This window comes from Miniopterus schreibersii (genome assembly GCF_964146895.1).
Source record: "Miniopterus schreibersii genome assembly, chromosome: 2".
NCBI lineage: Eukaryota > Metazoa > Chordata > Mammalia > Chiroptera > Miniopteridae > Miniopterus > Miniopterus schreibersii.
In genome coordinates, this window is record NC_138102.1 from 93,761,186 (window position 1) to 93,783,633 (window position 22,448).

The window sequence follows — 22,448 nt, forward strand, 5'->3', positions numbered from 1 at the left end:
CATCTGTGTTCATCCGAGATATTGGCCTCTAATTCTCTTTCTTTGTAGTATCTTTATCTGGTTTTGGGATTAGGATGATGCTGGCCTCAGAAAAAGAGGTTGGGAGTATTCCCTCCTCTTGAATTTTCTGGAATAGTTTGAATAGAATAGGTGTTAATTCTTCTTTGAATGTTTGGTAAAACTCGCCTGTAAATCCATCTGGTCCAGGACTTTTGTTTGCTGGGAATTTATTGATCACTGCTTCAGTTTCATTAGTTGTTATCGGCCTATTCAGGTTTTCTGCCTCTTCTTGATTCAGCTTTGGAAGATTGTATGCTTCACCCATGTTGTCCAGTTTGTTGGCATATAGTTGCTCATAATATTTTCTTACAATCCTTTGTATTTCTGTTGGGTCATTTGATATATCGCCTCTTTCATTTCTAATTTTATGTATTTGGGTCCTCTCTTTGTTTCTTAGTGAGTCTGGCTAAAGGTGCATCAATTTTATTTATCTTTTCAAAGAAGCAGCTCTTGGTTTCATTGATTTTTTGTATTGTTTTTTTTAGTCTCTATGTCATTAATTTCTGCTCTGATCTTTATTATTTCCTTCCTCCTACTTCCTTGGGGATTTTCTTGCAGTTCTTGTTCTAGTTCTTTTAGTTGTTTTGTTAGATGGTTTAGTAGAGCTTTTTCTTGTTGCTTGAGATAGGCCTGTAATGCTATGAATTTCCTCTCAGGACTGATTTCACCGTTTCCCATAGATTTGGGGTTATTGTCTTTTCATTTTTGTTTTTTTCCATGAAGTGTTTGATTTTTTTCCTTGATCTCATTGGTAACTCATTCATTGTTTAATAACATGCTGTTTAGACTCCATGTGTTTGAATATTTTTGAGTTTTTTTATAGTGGTTGATTTCTAGTTTCATGGCATTGTGATTCAAGAAGATGCTTGATATGATTTCAATCTTCTTGAATTTGTAGAGACTTGCCTTGTGCCCTAACATGTGGTCTGTTTTTGAGGATGTTCCATGTACACTTGAGAAGAATGTGTGCTCTGCTGCTTTGGGATGAAATGTTCTGTAAATGTCAATTAAATCCATTAGATCTAGTGAGTCATTTAAGGTCTGCCTTTCCCTGTTGATTTTTTGTCTTGATGATCTGTCCAGTGCTGACAGTGGGGTGTTAAATTGCCCCACAATGATTGTGTTGCTATCAATCTTCCACTTAAAGTCCCCCAAGAATGTTTTTATATACTTAGGTGCTCCTATATTGGGTGCGTATATGTTTATAAGTGCTATTTCCTCCTGTTGAATTGGTCCCATTAGTATTGTGTAGTGACCATCTTTGTCTCTTGTTATGGTCTTTATTTTGAAGTCTATTTTGTCAGGAATAACTATGCTACTCCAGCTTTTTTTCTCTTTCCATTTGCATGGAATATTTTATTCCACCCCTTCACTTTTAGCCTGTGTGAATCTTTTGCTCTCAGGTGGGTCTCTTGTAGACAGCATATATTTGGGTCCTGTTTTCGTATCAATTCAGCTACTCTATGTCTTTTTTTTATTTTAGTTTTTTTTTTAGTTTTTTAAATTTTATTTACTCTATGTCTTTTGATTGGACCATTTATTCCCTTTACATTTAAGGTTACTATTGATATATACTTATTTAATGCCATTTTCCCCTTAATGCCAATGTACCTTTCTCTCACTATTCCTTCTTTTTTTAGAGTTGTTCTTTTAGTATTTCTTGCAATGCTGGTTTGGTGGTACTGAACTCCTTTAGCCTTTTTTTTTTTTTTGTCTGGGAAGCTCTTTATTTTACCTTCAATTTTAAATGATAGCCTTGCTGGATAAAGCAGTCTTGGTTGCATGTTCTTTCTTTTCCTTACTTTGAGGACTTCATGCCACCCCCTTCTGGCCTGAAGAGTTTCTGTTGAGAAATCTGATGTCAGCTTTATGGGGGTTCCCTTGTAGGTCACTGCTTGTTTCTCTCTTGCAGCCTTCAATATTCTCTCTTTGTCCTTGACATTTGCCATTTTAATTATGATGTGTCTTGGAGTGGGTCTCTTTGGGTCCCTCTTATTTGGAACCCTCTGTGCTTCCTGAACTTGTGTGGCTTTCTCCCTCGCCAGCATAGGGAAGTTTTCTGTTATTATTTCCTCTACCAAGTTCTCTATCCCTTGCTCTCTTTCCTCCCCCTCTAGCACTCCTACAGTACGAATGTTGTTTCACTCATGTTGTCCCAGAGTTCCCTTAGACTGTCCTTATGCTTTTTTAAGTGTTTTTTCTTTTTGCTGCTCTGATTGAGTGTTTTTTTTTCTACCTTGTCTTCTAAGTTACTTATTCTGTCCTTTGCTTCATTGATCCTGCTTTTAATTCCTTCTAGTGTATTCTTGATATCAGATACAGTATTCTTTATTTCTGCCTGATTCTTGTTTATGATATTTATCTGTTTTTTCATGTTTTCACTAAGTTCCTTGTCCTTAGCATCAAGTTTCTTGTTGTTCTTATTAATTTCCTTGAGCATCTTTATAACCATTACTCTGAACTCTTTTTTCTGATAACCTGCTTAACTGCATCTCATCAAAGTCTTTTTCTGGCGATTTTTCCTTTTTTTTTTTTTTAGCTTGTGCCTTGTTTCTTTGTCTCCCCATTTGGGTGGCTCTTAGTGTTTGTATCTATATAATATTTGCTGTCTCCCAGTCTTATGGGGTGGGATTTTTGTAGTGTGAATCCATTGGACCCCAGAGGTGTGTTTTCTTTATACTTCTTAGCTCTTCTTTGATCTAGGTATGTTCCTTTTGTGGGTGTCCCTTTTGTGGGTTCTTTCAGCTCTCATATAGTCATTGGGTCTAGATTGTTGTTGACCAGTCCTTTGAGGACTCTCATCTCAGGTTGGCTAACTGTGTGTGTCTCAACCCCAACCACATTGTGTAAGCTGTTGTATGGGTCCTGGCAAGGCAGGGCAATACACAACTAAACTTCCAGGAAACAAGGGGTATCTTACAAAATATCTTGACAATCACAGTGAATACAACCCAAGTGAAAATAGAACTGGAAGAATGAAGGGAGAGCACAAATTCTAAAGAAAGGGAAAAAAAGAGAGAAAAGTAAAGCTAGAGAGAGAAAAGTATATTGTTGTTAGTAGTGACAAAAATTTTAAAAATAATAAAAAACTAAACTAAAATGTGAAATAGAGAAGCTCCTGGGAGATAAAAGGGTCAGAGAAAAATTCTGAAAGAAGGGCAAGCAAAAAATTAAGGGAGAGAAAAGGAATAGGATAATAGTTAAAAATGAAAAAGTAAAAATAAAATAAAGAGAATAACAGAGACTAACAATTGAACAAAAAGGAAGATAGAAGGGAGAAACAAAAACGAAAGAAAAGAAGAAGAAGAAGAAGAAGAAGAAGAAGAAGAAGAAGAAGAAGAAGAAGAAGAAGAAGAAGAAGAAAGTTATGCCAATGGATCAAGAGGAGAGAGAGAGATAAAGCCAGGGTAGGGATCAAGTCCAGTAAGAGATATGGGGGGAACTATAGAGAAAAGCAGTAAACTTATTGGTTATAATGATAAAGTCCCAGCAATTAGGGAATATCAAGAAAATCTTGATAGTAGAAGCAAGGATAAAACACAACAAAGCAAATAAAACAAAATTTAACAAAACAAAAAACAAGCCTAGCAAAACAAAATTCTTTTAAAAGAATTTATTTTCAAAAAATTTTTAAAAAATTATAAAATTTAAAAAGAAGAAAAAAAAAATTTAATTTTTTTTTTCCTTTCTCTTTTTCCTAAGTGGGAGAGAGAGGGAAAAAAAAAGTCAGGTGAGTTTCTTCTGGACAGCTTATGTTGTCTTCAGCTCAGTTTTGTATGCTGATTTCCGTTCTGGGACGTACTTGTATATCAGCCAATGTGAAGAACTGTCTAGGTTTGTCTCTGGTGTCCTTAGGTAATTGGTTGATCTGAGGCTTGCTGTGGACCACCTCCTCTTGTTAGCTATTTTGCAACCTTGTAGTTGCCTGGTTTTACTCCAGAGTCTTCTGTAGAGTCTTTAGGGTACAGGATGGCTAGTGTAGCTCAGGGTATCACTCCCCTTAGTTAGAGGTTTTGCTGTCAGGCACTCACTGTGAGGGAGTCTCTGCTCCACAGCCAGCTCCTCATTCTTACCCTATCCTCCAATTCTAGTTCCCCATGCACTGGCCTGCTGCAGTTTCAGATTGACTTCAGTCTGTTGCCTTTTCTGTATGGGCCGTTTCAGCAGTCTGGGCTCAGTGGGTTCTATTGGGAAACATTCCAGTGAGCCCTTTGCCTGCCCAGCCCCCAGCAGAGGTTTTCAGCTTTTCCTCCAGTTCCCAAACAATAGTCCCATAAAGTCTTATTCTTGTAATGTCCTTCTATGAGCTGTTCTCCCTTCCCGCTCAGGACTGTGCCCTGTGGGGTCGTATCTGGAGCTTCAGTGAGCTGAACCAGCCTCTTTCCTATTGGGGGGTCATACTCCTAGGCTGCAGGAGAGACAGGAATACTCCTCCCCTCCCTTCCCAGATCTGGTTGGCTGGTCACACCGGACGCATACCTCAAACACTCTACTATGCAGACACAAATCTCAGCTTCCACTGGTCTGTCCCCCCAGTGCAAACCAGGAAGGTGGGAGCCAGTTCAGAGATCAAAAACTGAAAAATGCACAAAGCAACACACAAGGAGAGAATCCGCCCTGCAAGGTCTCACCACCCCCGTGCCAAGGCCCCCAGCAGGAGGGGACACAAAGTCAGCTCCATGCAGCTCCCCTGCATGCTGATCTCAGTAAAGCTGGGGTGGCTCCATGCACATCACCATGGCACCCCTCAGGGCTGGTCAAAAGTCCCAGAGTCTCCCCACCAGGAGCTCAAGGCCGGAGGGCTCTCTTTCCCTTCCCCATGTCACACAGCTTTCTGGGGCTCAGCACACTGCCGTACAGGAAGGCAGAGGGTCCCCGTATGTGGCTGCTTAGTGCAGACCTCTGGTCCCTTACTACTCAGGTGCCACACACTTTGGGACTACCTTTTCTATGGCCAGCACCCTGAGCATAAGATGCTGGTAGTGGCCACCTTTAGAAGCTTTGTTTCACTAGGAAGGCATGGTCCCCTTTGTGTGGGGCACTCCTTCCCTTCTCCTCTTCTCCGGGTTTGAGATCCCTGCATTTGGATGCTGGCTCACACTGCCAAGGGAAGGGAGCTTTGTAGCCTCTAAGCCTCTGGGGCTCAAAGCCCAGCACAGTCTTCAGGGGGACTTCCCCTTTCTATGCCCCACTCTCTTACCAGACTCTATGATGTTTCTTCAGTGCTCCCTCCTTGAAATATGTCCACTCAGGTATATTTCTGTGGTTTTTCCAAGCTGGTTATGTAGCATTTTAGGAGTAAATGGAGTCCTTGCCTGGGACATGGGCGCTCTGCTTCTTCTAACAGTCCTGCCATCTTCCCTCCCACAGTTTTAATTTCTTTTTTTTTCTACTTTATCTTTATTGTTGAAAGTGTTACAGGTGTCCCATTTTTCTCCCCCAGTTGACGCCCTCCACCTTGCTCCCACCCCCACCCCAGGCGTTCACCCTGTTACTGACTGTGTCCATGGGTTATGCATATATGCATATAACTTCTTTGGTTAATCTCTTCACACCCTCCACCCCCCTTCCCTCTTCTCTCTGAAAAATGATCTTCTGTTGCATAGGTCAATGTCTCTGGAGCTATTTAGTTCATCACATTATTTTGTTCATTAGCTTCTTCTTAAAGAAGACCCTTCAACATTTCCTGTAGTGCTGGTTTGGTGGTGATGAACTCCTTTAGCTTTTCTTGTCTGAGAAGCTCTTTATCTGACCTTCAGTTCTAAATGATAGCTTTGCTGGGTAGAGCAATCTTGGTTGTAGTTCCATGTTTTTCATCACTTTGAATATTTCTTGCCACTCCTTTCTGGCCTACAAAGTTTCTGTTGAGAAATCAGCTGACAGTCACATGGGTGCTCCCTTGTAGGTAACTAACTGCTTCTCTCTTGCTGCTTTTAAGATTCTCTCTTTGTCTTTAACCTTTGGCATTTTAATTATGATATGTCTTGCTGTGGGCCTCTTTGGGTTCCTCTTGTTTGGGACCCTCTGTGCTTGCTGGGCTTGTAAGTCTATTTCTTTCCCCAGGTAGGGGGAGTTTTCTGTAATTATTTTTTCAAATAGGTTTTCAATTTCTTGGTTTCTTTCTTCCCCTCCTGGCACCCAATAACATGAATGTTGGGCCTCTTGAAGTTGTCCTAGAGGCTCCTTATGCTATCTTCATATTTCTGGATTCTTTTTTCTTTTTGCTCTTCTGGTTGGGTGTTTTTTGTTTTCTCATGTTCCAAATTGCTGATTTGATTCTCAGTGTCCTCTACTCTACTGTTGATTCCCTATAAATTATTCTTCATTTCAGTTCATGTAGCCTTCATTTCAAATTGGTACTTTACGTCATTGATTTTTATGTCAATAATGTCATTGATTTTCTCAGTTATTTTTGTAAAACTGTTACTAATATGGTTGAGCATCCTGATAACCATAGTTCTGAACTCTGTATCTATTAGCTTGCTTGGATCTATTTCATTTAGTTCCTCTTCTAGAGATTTCTTCTCTCTTTCCTTTGTGCCTCCACATTTTGGCTGCTTCCAGGTGTTTGTTTCTATGTATTAGTTAGAGCTGCTATGTCTCCTGGAGTTGGTAGAGTGGCTTTGTGTAGTAGGTATCCTGTAGAGTCCAGTGGCTCAGCCTCCCAAGTCGCCTGAGCTGGGCCTGAACTGGGCCTTCTAGGTGCTCTGCTGTGTGGGCTGTGTACACTGTCCTGTTGTAGTTGAGCCTTGGTTGCTCTTTGCATCACTGGGAGGAATTGACCCTGAGGCCAATTGGCTGTGAGGACCAGCTGCAACTACAGCCAAAGAGCTGCTGTGCTGGAGACACCCCTATGGAGCAGGATTTACTTTAATGGAGCTTTGGTGTTCACCAAGTGCGCCCCTTGAGTGTGCCACTTGTGGATGTGGTAGGGTTGTAATCCAGCGTGTTCGAGTCTGACCACCACGTGCACTGTCTCTGGGGCCTCCTGGGAGGTGCAAAGTCAGCCTCTGCCTGTGCCCTGCCCAGGGCCACCCAGCATGAGCTACACAGCAAACCGTAGTTGGCTGCTACTTGTGCTGGGCTTGGTGGTGTCCAGGGGAGGCCAAGCTAGGGGCCAATGCAGGCTGCCACTAGTGCCATGCCTGGGGCTACTTATCAAGCCATATGGGGCCCACTGCTGCTTGTTCAAGAGATTTTAGGAAAGTCCTAAGCATAAGGCTCGAGAGGCCACTTGCACAGAAAAGCCACTGGAAATGGCTTGGATGAGCTTGCAAGTAGGTAGGTTCAGGTTCTCTGGGAATCACCAGGGCCGGGCCAAAAGTGTGAGTCGGGTGCTGGAGATTCACATATTGTGCCTGCCTGCCGGCTGTGTGCAGCGAGGTCTCGCTGAAGTAACAATGGCCTCTGCCAGCTCTTCTGCCTGGGAGAAAGCTGCCCCTCCACCTCTCGTCCAAATTTTAGGCAGTTTAGTTCTTCCCCTTGTGTCCCAGGTTCCTTTCTAGCTGCTGCCCAGTGCTGGGGCTCAGATGGAGCACTGGGGCTCAGAAGGAGCACGTCTGAGTGAGTCCGTTCACGGGCCCTTTAAGAGGAGCTGCCTGGGACTTCAGCAGTCTCCACAATTCTCAGCAACAGTACCGGCTGGTTTTCACAGCCAAAGCTGTGGGGCTTCTTTTCCTGGCCCTGGGGTGCTGGGGCACTGGGCTGGGTTCCCAATGTGGGGCTGAGACCCCTCACTCCTCCAGGAAACCTCCACCACTGAGATATCCCTCCGGGGTTTAAACTATGGCACCGGGTGTGAGCCTGTGGCCCTGTTTCCGGTATCCAGCCCCGATCTGCCTGCATCTCGGCACCTCCTACCAGTGTCAGTGCTTCTTCAGTTCCCTGATTGTAGTGCTTCTGTTCAGCTAGATTTCAGGAGGTTGTGAGTATGGTTGTTCTGTATTTTAGTTGTTATTTTGATGTGATTGCGGGAGGCAGCAGGTACAGCTGCTACCTACGCCACCATCTTGTTTCCTTCCCAGTTTTAATTTTTTTACACATCCAAACCTCTTGGTAGCCCAGGTGTTTGAAAACTTGTTAAAAATAGCAGTTTGCAGACAGACTGGTGTGTGTATGAGATGAACTAGCTGGTTCCATGAGGAGTCCTCTTCTAGAGAAAGTGGGGATGGTCTAGGAAAGGGGAAAGCAGGGACTGTGCAGGCTGTTTGTTTCTGTGGTGGCTGAAGAGCTTGAGGTGTTGGTGAGTGCTGGGGAGCCCATAGTGCCCACTTTACCAACAGGGCCAGATCCCAATAGTGGGATTTTGTGACCCACTTCTAATTTTAATACTGACCCAAACTCATATTTAACAGTCTTCCCTGACTCCTATTTTTCAGGAGTCTCTTTGAAACTTTTAACATCCCCCTGTCATTTTTGTACTATCTGAGGTGGGGACTGACAGCATAGGATAATATTTGGAGGCTTAATTGAAAAACAAAAGGATTTTTGCAGAAGTATGTCAGTATAAAAAAAAGTGACTTTAACAATGACATCTGATGAGGACATGGAGAAAAGGGAACTCTTGTGCTCTGTTGGTGAGACTGTAAACTTATACAGCCACTATGGAAAACAGTATGGAAGTTCCTAAAAAAATTAAAAATGGAACTACCTATGGTCCAGCAATCCCACTTCTGAGTATTTACCTGAAGAAATTGAAAATACTAATTTGAAAAGATAAAGGCATCCCTATGTTCATTGCAGCATTATTTATAATAGCCAAGTTATGGAAGCAATCTGGATGTCCATTATAGACAAGTGGATGAAGATGATGTGGCATATATATATATATATATATATATATATATATATATATATATATATACATACACAATGGAATAGTATTCAGCAATAAAAAAGAATGAAATCTTGCCACCTGCAACAATATGGATGGACCTAGAAGGTAGGTATTATACTAAGTGAAATAAATCAGACAGAGAAAGACAAATACAGTAAACCCTCTATTTTGCAGACCTTGATCTAACGGACTAAAGATTTAATGGACAAAATTTCTGGTCCATGTGTCATATGTGAGAATCAACACCCTGTTAATTTAAAAACACTTTTTAACCAAGATTTGCTTATAATTAACAGGTTATTTTGTTATTAATTCACAGTAGTAATTCCACCAACATAAATATTCCATATCTACAACTATAGTCTACATATTTAAATCCAGGAGTCATCACTGTAAACAACGTTCAGCAAATGATTAGCACGTGATCACATTGCATGACGAGTGGTAAATGGCTCTGTTGTCATGTGGCTTGACTTTCTGCAGCAGTTTTAATGTGTGCCCGCCTCTGCTCTGATGTGCTAAGCCACACCCCAGCCATATGCATTTGTTTACTCACGATGACTGGTGAATGCATGCATTCACTATACCTATTTGGTATAAATTTAAAATTACTATAATACAGATAGAAAACTTTTCTGTGAAATTAAACTTTTCATACGTAGTTTTTTAAAAAATATGTTTTTATTGATTTTTAGAGAGGAAGGAAGAGATAGAAACAATGATGAGAGAGAAACATCATCAATTGGCTGCCTCCTGCACGCCCCCTACTGGGGATCAAGCCCGAACCCCCAGCATGTGCCCTGACCAGGAATCGAACCAGTCACCTCTTGAGTCATGGGTTGGTGCTCAACCACTGAGCCACACTGGTCAGGTCATACATACTTAATTTTAATTACACAAACATGTCTACTTAAGAAAAAACAGGTAAACTAATTTGTCAATTTTTTAACAGGCATTCGGCAAATCTGCTTTATCATGTAACAGACTTTTGGCTTTAACAGACACCCCTTGCCCAAATTACTCCATTGTATCAAGGTTTTACTGTACTGTATGATTTCACTTGTTATCAGAAAACAAATGAGTAAGTGGAACAAAACATCGACAGACCCAGAGATATAGAAAATAAGCTGATAGTTGCCAAATGGGATGTGAATGGAGGGATGGAAATTTAACAAAAACTATTTCAAGTGTGTATTTTTGTATATATAATTTATCTATTATAAAGCCATTAAAATTCAATCAAATTAGATTAAACTTTGGTGACATTAAGCATGAAAAAATAAAAAATAATATGATTAAAAATAGGGACATATGTGCAAATATATCTTAGATTAAAAAGATATGAAAATACTATGAACAATTTTATTACTAATAATGTCTAAGAATTATTAACTTTCTTCCCTGTAACCTTGTTTGGGAAACTACCTAAAAAAGAAACATCAAAATTATTTATATAGAGAGGTTTCTTAGGCAGAAAACCAAATTATATATTCCTTAGAAGGTAACCAGTAGGTTTTTACCTTCAGAGATCTATTAAGTTCTAAAAAAAGAAAAATTCATACTTTTAGGTAAAAGGCTTATTTTCCAAATACAGTACAGAATCACCCTTTATATTGGCACCTTGCTCTGTCTCTAACCTCCCTGACTCTTGCTTTTCTGTTCTTTTAGCTGGTTTCTTTCTTTTGGCCTTAGACTGGAAGTGTACCCTCAAGGCTCTGTCCACAGCTCTTTTCTTTCTACATACTGTCCCTCTGAGTTTTTCTCCTCTCATGGATTCAGCTTTCACCTTTAACTTAATGACCCCAAGTTTCCAACTCCACCTCTGACCTCTAAAGGTTTGTCCAGTTATATATCCAACTGCAGAGAAAACCTGGATCCATGTTCCTCCCCCCATCTTTTCAAGTCCCCCATCTATACTCATGGCTCTTGTTACTGCTGATGAGCTTTACCCTAAAACCCTCTCAGACCCTGTGTTCTCCCATGTACTTCATTTGTCTGTTTATCCCTCAGATTTCAGCTTACTGCTCAGCCAAGTTGTCCTTCTATGCAGCCTCCACTGGCCACCCTTACTATTATAATGATATTTCTCTTTTCAGTTAGTCTCTTGCACTTAATAGCTAAACCATTCATTTTACTACATTAATACTAACTTGTTCTTTAACTGTTTTAGGGAGTCATATATTGTCTGTCTAACTGGATGAAAACTTTTTGTGTGGAGCAGGGGCTATTACTAATACTAATAGCTAACTTTTAATACTAACAGCTAACATTTGTAAGGTACTAACAATGTGCCAGCACCATTCTAAGCACTTTACATATATTAACTAATTGACTTATAGCAAGCCAGTAAGGCAGGTATTATTCTCTCTCTTTTAGAGATGACAAAATAGACACAGAGGAGCTAAGTAAGTTACCCAGTTGTCCCACAGCTATAAAGTGGTAGAGGTGGGATCTGAACCTAGGCAGACTGGCTCCAGTGTTTATGTTCTTATATCCTGTATAACACCTAGAATGAGGCCAACCATGTAAGAGGCCATGCAATAAAGATTTGTTGGGTGAACTTGGATTTCGCCTTGGAAATTAGAAAGAAAAAATAGAAGCAGCAAAAGTTGGTGAGCTTAAAGGCAAGTGCCAGGGCTGAAGGGCGGAAGTGGAGGTGGGGGGAAGAGGAAGGTTGCAGCACTTTGGCACCTGTTTTAGCAGTATCATTGCTCAGCTCTTTGCAGAGGGAAAGAGTAGGAAGTGTTCCTTCTCAAATGTACTAGTGATGACAAAAACTGGCTGGTGTACCTCAGTGTAGATATAAATACAAGCTGGTGGTTACATCAGATAACTCACATGGATAAGCCAAGCTCTTTGGTCAGATCCTAAGGAATGGGCTGCTTTCTCTGAAAGGAAGCCACTTTGTGTCTTTGATCCCCTCCAAAGTGCTGTTTGAGAGTTTTTCTCACCTTTCCTTAGTTTATTGCCAAGATGGAGAGCTGGTAAAATTTCCTTCTTATCTTACAAAAGTCACTTTAACCATTCCAAATCTCCCTGATCATTTGGGCTCTGATAGCCTTCTCCCAGCAGGTACCTGCTGCTCTGGAACAGCTGAGCATCCTAACCCTTCCCCTCTTAACACTAATTACTGTTTTGTCCTATTCATGGATTTCATGGCCTCCTAAGTGACAGTTCGCTGTTTCAGAGGAGTTAAAGATAACGGCTAAAAGATGTGCCCTGTGAATCCTCCCAGGAAACACATTAATTTTTATATAAGGCTTTTTTTTTTTTTTTTTTGAGAACAAAGGTCTAATTCTAATGGAGTAATTTTGTGGTATGAGTGAGCATGTGGACCATAATGCCTGACTTTATATCTTGGCTCCCCAAATTTGACCTGAGCAAATTATCTTTTTTTGTGCCTCAGTTTCTTTATCTGTAAAATGAGGATAATGATTGTTTTACTTCATAGTTTTTTTGTAAGGATTAAATGGTGCTAACAAGTATAAACACTTAAAAAGTGCATGGTGTATAGTGAGTTGGTACTAGTTATTATTTTGTTGCTGTTAAGTGTTAGATGTGGGAGGGGAAAGTAAGGAGTGTTAGAACTCAGTACCGCATATATATCACTCTGCAAAGAAGGTGCCTCCCTGACTCCTGGTTCTCAGCACAGGAAGTAGGCTTTGCAGATGACTTCAGTAACTTAAAGAGGCCCTAATCCTTTTGTATGTGTTCATTTAAGAGCACATTTAATTTTCTGAATATGTAGTACATTCATATAGTTTTTTAAAAAAAATATGAAAAGGCATAATATGAAGAGCCTCCTTTTCCTGTCCTCCATCTAGCAAGTTCTCCCCTCCCCCCAGAGGCAGCCACTGTTGTTCATTTCATATTTCTTCTTCTAGAGTTTCTTTGTACGTATAAAAAATACAGAGATTGTGTTTTCTCCTTTTTAAAAAAAACACATAATACACACTTTTTTATTCCTTGCTTTTTTTTTTTTCAGAAAAACAATTTTGAGGAAGATAAAGGAAAGTATATTATTATAATGTGGACTTTTAGAAATAGAACTGGAGTGATTTGGGTTCTAGCTCTGCTACTGAAGTGCTGTATATTTTTGCAAAAATCACTTATGGAATGGAATATTGAAAATGCTACATAATATTTACTATTATAAAATAGGATGGTTAAGTCTTTTTATAACAGTGGTTTAAAATAAATGAAATAGATACATGAAATAAAAAGGTTAAATAGGTACTGGCTTTCCATGTAGGCACATTTAGTTGTTTGGTATAGGAAGGTTAAATAGATATTGGCTTTCGTATAGGTACATTTAGTTGTGTGGTAGGCAGTTAAACAGACATGAGCAGAGCAAAGACGATGGCTAGATACAGAAGGTTACCAGGGTAGAAAGCCCCAGGTGCCTATCAAGGATCTTGTCCCCAGGGTGACATTTTCTCCCCTAGCATATTGCTGGTCATGCAGTTAGAGCCCTGACCTTTCCTCCCTAGAGATAACATCTAGGCCTCAGTTGTATTTCAGTTCCAGGCCCAGAAAAGCAGCAAAACCAGACAGGTGACACCAAGGCTGACCTCAGGACCAGCTGCATTGATTAATGATCCCCTGCCCTGGCACCCACCAATCAACCAGTGGAGACCCCAACCCTGAAAGTATACACTGGAAATCTGGGTCATCCCCTAAAAACTCCACCTTTAAAACCTTTCAGAAGGCGGACCCAGTGCACTCTCCTTTCTGGGAGCACACCCACACCTTTCCCCTCCCAGTCTCTACCCCCTCAGGTGTGTCACCTTTACCTTCCTCATTTCTAAGTTCCAGAGGCCCTTCCTTTGCCTCTACAACTTGTTTCCTAATCTCATTTCTTCTATGAATTACTTCTACCTCTGTGATTTTTCTAAATAAATGTTCTCTAATAGTGTGAGTCTTGGCTCCAAATTCTTTCCTAGCCAGAACTCAAGTACCAAGGTTGCTGAACCCAGGTCTGGTTTGACCCCATCGGTCTAGTACCTGGTGCTGTCCCTACTGCTGCCAACAGTTGTATCAAGTAAAATTCAAGTGGTCCATTGAAGATCTGTATATAGTTATATATGCAACTGCAAATTAATACTTTCTCTGGTGTTTAAAATAATCAGGTACAGAGGGCAGTCTAAGGGAGCTTTGAGACAACAGGAAGCGAAATAACATTTGCATTATAGGAGTGCCAGAGGAGGAGGAAAGACAGCAAGGGATAGAGAACTTGGTGGAGGAAATAATGACAGAAAATTTCCCTATGCTGGCAAGGGGAAAAGCCACACAAGTTCAGGAAGCACAGAGGGCTCCAAACAAGAGGACCCAAAGAAACCCACTCCAAGACACATCATAATTAAAATGGCAAATGTCAAGGACAAAGAGAAAATATTAAGGGCCGCAAGAGAGAGACATGCAGTGACTTACAAGGGAACCCCCATCAGGCTAACAGCTGATTTCTCAGCAGAAACTCTTCAGGCCAGAAGGGAGTGGCATGAAGTTCTCAAAGTAATCAAAAGCAAGAACATGCTTTATCCAGCAAGGTGATCATTTAAAATTGAGGGTGAAATAAAGAGCTTCCCAGACAAAAAAAGGCGAAAGGAGTTCAGTACCACCAAACCAGATTTGCAAGAAATGCTAAAAGGACTGCTCTAAGAAAAAGGGGGAAAATGGCATTAAATAAGTATATATCAATAGTAACCTTAAATGTAAATGGAATAAATAGTCCAATCAAAAGACATAGGGTAGCTGAATGGATAAGAAAACAGGACCCACATATATGCTGTCTACAAGAGACCCACCTGAGAGCAAAAGACTCACACAGGCTAAAAGTGCAGGGGTGGAATAAAATATTCCATGCAAATGGAAAGGAAAAAACAGCTGGAGTAGCAATTCTTATTCCTGAAAAAGTAGTCTTCAAAATAAAGACTGTAACAAGAGACAAAGATAGCCATTACATAATATTAAAGGGAACAATTCAACAGGAGGAAATAACCCTTATAAACATTTATGCACCCAATATAGGAGCACCTAAATATATAAAAAATTTCTTGGGGGACTTTAAGGGAGATATTGACAGTAATACAATCATAGTGGGGGACTTTAACACCCCACTGTTAGCATTGGACAGATCATCAAGACAAAAAAATCAACAGGGAAACACAGACCTTAAGTGACTCACTAGATCTAATGGATTTAATTGACATTTACAGAACATTTCATCCCAAAGCAGCGGAATACACCTTCTTCTCAAGTGTACATGGAACATTCTCAAAAATAATCACGTTAGTGCACAAGGCAAGTCTACAAATACAAGAAGATTGAAATCATATCAAGCATCTTCTTGGATCACAATGCCATGAAACTAGAAATCAACCACTATAAAAAAACTCAAAAGTATTCAAACACATGGAGGCTAAATAGCATGTTATTAAACAATGAATGAGTTACCAATGAGATCAAGGAAGAAGTCAAACACTTCATGGAAAGTAACGAAAATGAACAGACAACAACCAAAAATCTATGGGAAACGGTGAAAGCAGTCCTGAGAGGAAATTCATAGCACTACAGGCCTATCTCAAGCAACAAGAAAAAGCTCTACTAAACCATCTAACACAACAACTAAAAGAACTAGAATGAGAACAGCAAGAAAAGCCCCAAGGAAGTAGGAGGAAGGAAATAATAAAGATCAGAGCAGAAATTAATGACATAGAGACTAAAAAAAAAAACACACACACACACAAAAATCAATGAAACCAAGAGCCGCTTCTTTGAAAAGATAAATAAAATTGATGCACCTTTAGCCAGACTCACTAAGAAACAAAGAGAGAGGACCCAAATACATAAAATCAGAAATGAAAGAGACGATATATCAATTGACCCAACAGAAATGCAAAGGATTGTAAGAAAATACTATGAGCAACTATATGCCAAGGAATTGGACAACATGGGTGAAATGGACAAATTCCTAGAAGCATAGAACATTCCAAAGCTGAATCCAGAAAAGGAAGAAAACCTGAATAGTCCAATAACAACTAATGAAATTGAAGCAGTGATCAATAAATTCCCAGCAAACAAAAATCCTGGTTCAGATGGATTTACAGGCGAGTTTTACCGAACATTCAAAGAAGAATTAACACCTATTCTATTCAAACTATTCCAGAAAATTCAAGAGGAGGAAAAACTCCCAAACTCTTTTTATGAGGCCAGCATCATCCTAATACCAAAACCAGATAAAGACACTACAAAGAAAGAGAATTAGAGGCCAATATCCCTGATGAACACAGATGTGAAAATCCTCAACAAAATACTAGCAAACTGGATCCAGCAATACATTAAAAAGATCATACACCATGACCAAGTGGGATTTATTCCAGGGATGCAAGGCTGGTACATCTGCAAATCAATAAATGTGATACATCACATAAACAAAGCGAAGGACAAAAATCATATGATCATATCAATAGATGCAGAAAAAACATTCGACAAAATCTACCACGCATTTCTGATAAGTCTCAGCAAAGTGGAAATAGAGGGATCATACCTCAACATGATAAAAGCCATATATGTCAGACCTATAGCGAACACCATACTCAATGGACAAAAACTAAAACCATTTCCCCTAAGAACAGGAGCAAGACTGGGGTGTCCACTTTCACCACTCTTATTGAACATAGTACTGGCAGTCCTTGGCACAGCCATCTGACAGGAAGAAAACATAAAAGGTATCCAAATTGGAAAGGAGGAAGTAAAACTGTCATTATTTGCGGATGACATGATATTGTACATAGAAAACCCTAAAGACTCCATCAAAGTACTACTAGATTTGATAAATGAATTTGGCAGGGTAGCTGGATAGAAACTCAACATCAGAAATCAGTGGCAATCTTATACACCAACAATGAACTTTCAGAAAGAGAAACTAAAAAAACAATACCATTTACCACTGCAACTATAAAAATAAGATACCTCGGAATAAACTTAACCAAGGATGTAAAAGACCTGTACTAATAAAACTTCAGGACACTGAAAAAAGAAATAGAGGAAGATATAAACAAGTGGAAGAATATACCATGCTCATGGATTGGAAGAATTAGTATCATTAAAATGTCCATACTTCCCAAAGAAATGTGGAGATTCAATGCAATTTCTATTAAAATACCAACAGCATATTTCACAGATCTAGAGCAAACATTTCAAAAACTTATATGGAACCAAAAGAGACCTTGAATAGCTGCAGCCCTCTTGAGAAAGAAGAGCAGAATGAGAGGGATCACTTTACTGGATATCAAACTGTACTACAAAGCTACTGTAATCAAAACAGCCTGGTATTGGTACAACAACAGGCATATAGATCAATGGAACTGAACAGAGACCCCCAAAATAGACCCATGCCACTATGGTCAGTTAGACAAAGGAGGCAAGAGCACCCAATGTACTAAAGACAGTCTCTTCAATAAGTGATGCTGGAGAATTGTACAGCTACATGCAAAAAAAATGAAACTAGACCACCAACTTTCATCATACACAAAAATAAACTCAAAATGGATAAAAAACTTAAATGTATGTCATGAAACCATAAAAATTTTGGAAGAAAACATAGGCAGTAAAGTCACAGACATCCCACATAGTGGAATTTTCACTGATACATCTCCTAGGGCAAGAGAAACAAAAGAAAAAGTAAACATATGGGACTACATCAAACTAAAAAGTTTTTGCACAGCAAAAGAAAACAGCCTCAAAATACAAAGGAACCCATGGTTTGGGAGAACATATTTGCCAAGGATGTATCTGGTAAGGGGCTAATTTCCAAAGTGTACAAAGAACTCACACTACTCAGCAAGAGGAAGACAAACAATCCCATTTGAAAATGAGCAAAAGACATGAATAAACACTTCTCCAAAGAGGACATACAGATGGCCAAGAGACAGATGAGGAAATGCTCAAGGTCACTAATCATCAGAGAGATGCAAATTAAAACCACAATAAGGTATCAGCTCACACCTGTCAGAATGGCTACCATCAACAAATCAACAAATGACTCCTGCTGGCGAGGTTGTGGAGAAAGGGGAACCCTAGTACCCTGCTATTGGGAATGCAGACTGATGCAACCGCTATGGAAAACATTATGGAGGTTCCTCAAAAAATTAAAAATGGAGCTGTCTTTTGACCCAGTGATTCCACTCCTAGGAATATATCCTAAGAATCCTGAAACACTAATCAGAAAGAATATATATGTACCCCTTTGTTCATAGCAGCAGTTTACAATAGCTAAGATATTGAAACAACTCAAGTACCCATCAGTAGATGAGTGGATAAAAAAGCTGTGGGACATATAAACCATGGAATACTATGCAGCTATAAAGCAGAAGGATCTCGTACCATTTTGGACAGTATGGATGGACCTGGAGAAAATTATGCTAAGTGAAATAAGCCAGGCAGAGTAAGACAAACATCACATGATCTCACTTATATGTGGAATCTAAAGAACTTAATAAATTGATGAACAGAATAGATTCAATGACATGGAAGCATAGATCAGACTGAGGAATGTCAGAAGGATGGAGGAGGGCGGGTGGGTGGAGGGGGAGAGAGTAACCAAAGAATTGATATGCATATATGCACAACTCAAGGACATGGACAATGGTGGGGAGAGGGAGTGGGGAGGGAGAGGGGACGGGGTGGAATGGGTCATTGGGGAGAAAAAGGGACATCTGTAATATTTTAATCAAAAATAAAAATAAAACCATGCTGGAAAAAAAAAATCGGGTACTAGGCCAAAAAATATGCTCTCTGCTTTACCTTTTGCTTAGGGCTTATAGGAAAAGCAGGGTGGGGGCCGATGAGTTTGTGAGAGAGTATTTTGTTTGTCTACCAATAAAGGCTGGGGATATGTGGACCAAGATGGGTGAGTGTGCTCTGAAAGATAGGCAGGAGTCCATGATATGAAAGCAGGTGCGGGTGGATAAGGTTTTGGTAGGTACTTGAATTTTAAAAATGAATTCATGAGGCAATATTGTTGGGTTCAAAAGCCAATAAATCAAACTGACCAGAGTGAAAAATAATGTGGGTCCTAGCCTGGCTATGCTGTAACACAGATCACGGGACTTTATTTCCAGGCATGTCTAACAGTCCATCTTACTATATTTGTAAGACATAAAATGCTTTGTATTCATTTAACCTTAGTAAAAAAAATACCTCATGAAAATAAAATTATATATATATTTCAATATATATTTATACTTGTTTATTATAAGAACATACCTGCTACTTTGAGTTCTGCAGTATATTTTTTCATTTAATATTATCACCTATTCAGTTTTCAGCATTATTTACTTCCTTACAATATTTGTTTTCTAGGGCTGCTATAACAAATTACCACAAACTGGGTGGCTTAAAACCACAGAAATTTATTCTTACAGCTCTGGAGGTCAGAAGGCCAAGATCAAGGTGTCCCTCTCTGAAGGCCCTGGGGAAGAATCCTTCCTTGTGTTTTCCAGCTTCTGGTGGCTCTAGATGATTTTTTGCTTATGGCAGTATAATTCCAATCTCTGCCTCCATCTTCACTTGGCCTTTTCTGGCATGGTCTGGAATGTTTGGGTTCTTGACCTTGTGCAGGAAAGATTTCACAGTACAAGTCTAGGTGATTTTGAGAGTACGTTTATTAAAGCTGGGGACAGTGAAACAAAGGAAGGGCTTAAGATAGAAGAAGCAAGATCATAGCAACAGGAGTGAGCCTAGGCAGAGATGCCTTGGCTCTTTGGAAACATTAGGAAGAGTTGAGCCTATGTGAGGATGCCTTGGCCCTTTAGAAAAAAAGTTACAGAGGCAGAAGAAGTGAACCATCTGGGCTGTGTGGACTCAGGAAACAAGTTATAGAGGCAACAGGAGGGCCCTTGGAGACAGGTTTAGGAGGTTTGCCCTGGACTAACTGCCACTGCCTGCCGCTCCTCTGGTTGCAAGTCTCATGGGAACCTTTAGAGCTTAGGAGAAAGAAAGCAGAGATACATGTCTGAGGAAAGAAGGGGGGAAGGTGTGGGCATGCTCCAGGGAGAACGCTCACTGGCTCCATTGTCTTAAGGGTTTTTATCTCTTTTCTAAAGGCAGGAATTTTAGGGGAGACCTCAGGGGAGGATCTCAATAGAATATTCCTTAGCTTTCCAGGTGTGCCCTTTGATATGCCGATGCATCAAAATGAGCATATAGAGCCCGGCGGGGCGTAGCTCAGCTGTTGAGCATCGACCCAGGATCCAGGCGATCGGGGTTCGATTCCCGGTCAGGGCACATGCCTGGGTTGCAGGCTTGATCAATGACTCTCTCATCATTGATGTTTCTATCTCTCTCTCCCTCTCCTGTCCTCTCTCTGAAATCAGTAAAGACATATTTAAAAAAAAAAAAAGCATATAGAGGGATCAGGGTCATTTTCTGGCCACTTTTACCTTCAAAGAATGTCACCCAATAGGGGCCCGACAGAAGCGGGTCTGTCCTGGCATGGTCTGGAATGTGTAAACCATTTGCTCCTAAGTGTTCTTGGTTAGGGAAGATAAGACCCTGATCTGGCAGTATATTGCTCAGCTGTCTGTTTAGCTATCTGACTGTTTACCCATTCCACTTGCCAAGGAAATTTCCTAGCTTCTTACTAACCTGCTTCAAGTGAACCTGTCTTTTGGGGTCCACAATTCAACTCACTACTACATATTAGTGGTCATGTAGTATTCCTTCCTGTTCATATGTTGGCCCATTCAGTTCTTTCCAATTTTTTGCTAATATGAATAATGGCTCTAAACAGATTATATATGAAAATGCCATGAAACAGTGCTATTATTTTCCTTGCGGGTTATTTTCTTGAGGTAGTTTTCCAAAATGGATTTACAATATCAATGGTGAGAACAGTTTTCTAGCTCTTTTTACATCCTGCAGAGTGTGGTCCAGAAAGACTGGATCACTTTGCAGTACCCATAGTAATGTGTTAAATAACAGAGAAAGAGAGAAAGAGAGAGAGAGAGAGAGAATAAATATGAACATGAATGAATTCAGTGAATTGTTTTAGTGTCTGACAGGAGGAAAATATATAACAAGTGAAGAATTAATTATATGCAGAACACCAAGGCCTCAGAGACAAGAAGATAATGACCCAACTGCCTTATCTTTCTTAAGGTGCCACTTTATTCCACACAGATATTCTGGTGCATTTTTCAAGGTTGGCAGCTGAAGAAGGTGGTTACCTGATCTGTAACAGAGCCTTAGATGCAATGAGGGTAAGGGCTTCAGCACTGGCTTCTGATCAGTAGTAACTGGAATGTGGTGAAGGTGAAGTAATTTCTTTATAAGGCCTAAATCACACTGTTATGAAAGGTTGCTTCCTCATAAATAGCCTGAATTTGACTTTAGTTTCTTCACCTGCAAAAAGGGTTAGTCAGGGTTCTCCAGAGAAATAGAGTATATATACTGTTTCAGTATCTGACAGGAGGGAAATATACAAGTGAAATATTAGCTATATACAGAATACTGAGGCAGGATAGAAAGAAGTTAGGGAAAGTTCCCAACAAGTGGAATGAGGTAGTAGGATCAGACATCACAGGCCAATAAACCGATAGGTCCTCTCATCAGAGCCCCCACCTCCACCCATGATCAAAGGGAAAACAGTTTATGGCAAGAAACTCCTTCGGGGTAACAGAAGTCAACCGCAAGGACTGGCAAAAATCAGTTCAACCCAAGATAAAGGGAAAACTGACCAGAGACTGATCCCAAAGCTCATTATACTATCATTATAATAAAATCTGATACCACAAGTAGAAGGGGGTCAAGGGGATGAATGCTATGACACTTCTGAAGCGAATCATATTAGGAACAAGACCCACACCCCCCTAACCAGAAGGTGGAGTCAAAATTTGGTGCTACAAAGTTCAGAAACAGTCTACCCATCCCAAGAACTGACTGACCACGTGCACAACTCACTCTTGAATTAGCCTGTGTCCACTTGGACATGTACTTTTGCTTCTTTCACAGCAGTGCATCCTAGTCTCTCTGTCTCTACCTGAATAAAATTTGCTTACTCTCACTTGGACTCTCACTCAGACATGTTCTTGAATTCTTTCCTGTGCAAGTCAAGAGCCTGCAGATCCTGGACCCTGCTGGGGCAGGGCCAGCTCCCAGCATGGAACCAGTCCAGTGACAATACCAAGGTCTCGGAGAGAAGGTAATGATCAGACTGCCTATCTTTCCTATGATGCCACTCCATCCCATACAACTCAACTCCTTTGGTGCAATAACTATTTACTATAAATAGTTATTTAATATAAATATTTATTATAAATATAACAAATATTATAAGGAATTGGCTCACATGATTATGGAGGTTGAAAAGTCCTAAGATCTGCAGTCAGCAAGCTGGAAACTCAGGAGAGTTGATAGTTTAAGTTCCAGTCCAATGGCAGGAGAATACTAATGTCCCAGCAGGAGAATACTAATGTCCCAGCTCAACAGTCAGGCAGTAAGCCCTTTCCTCTTACTCAGCCTTTTTGTTCTACACAGGTCTTCAGTTAATTGG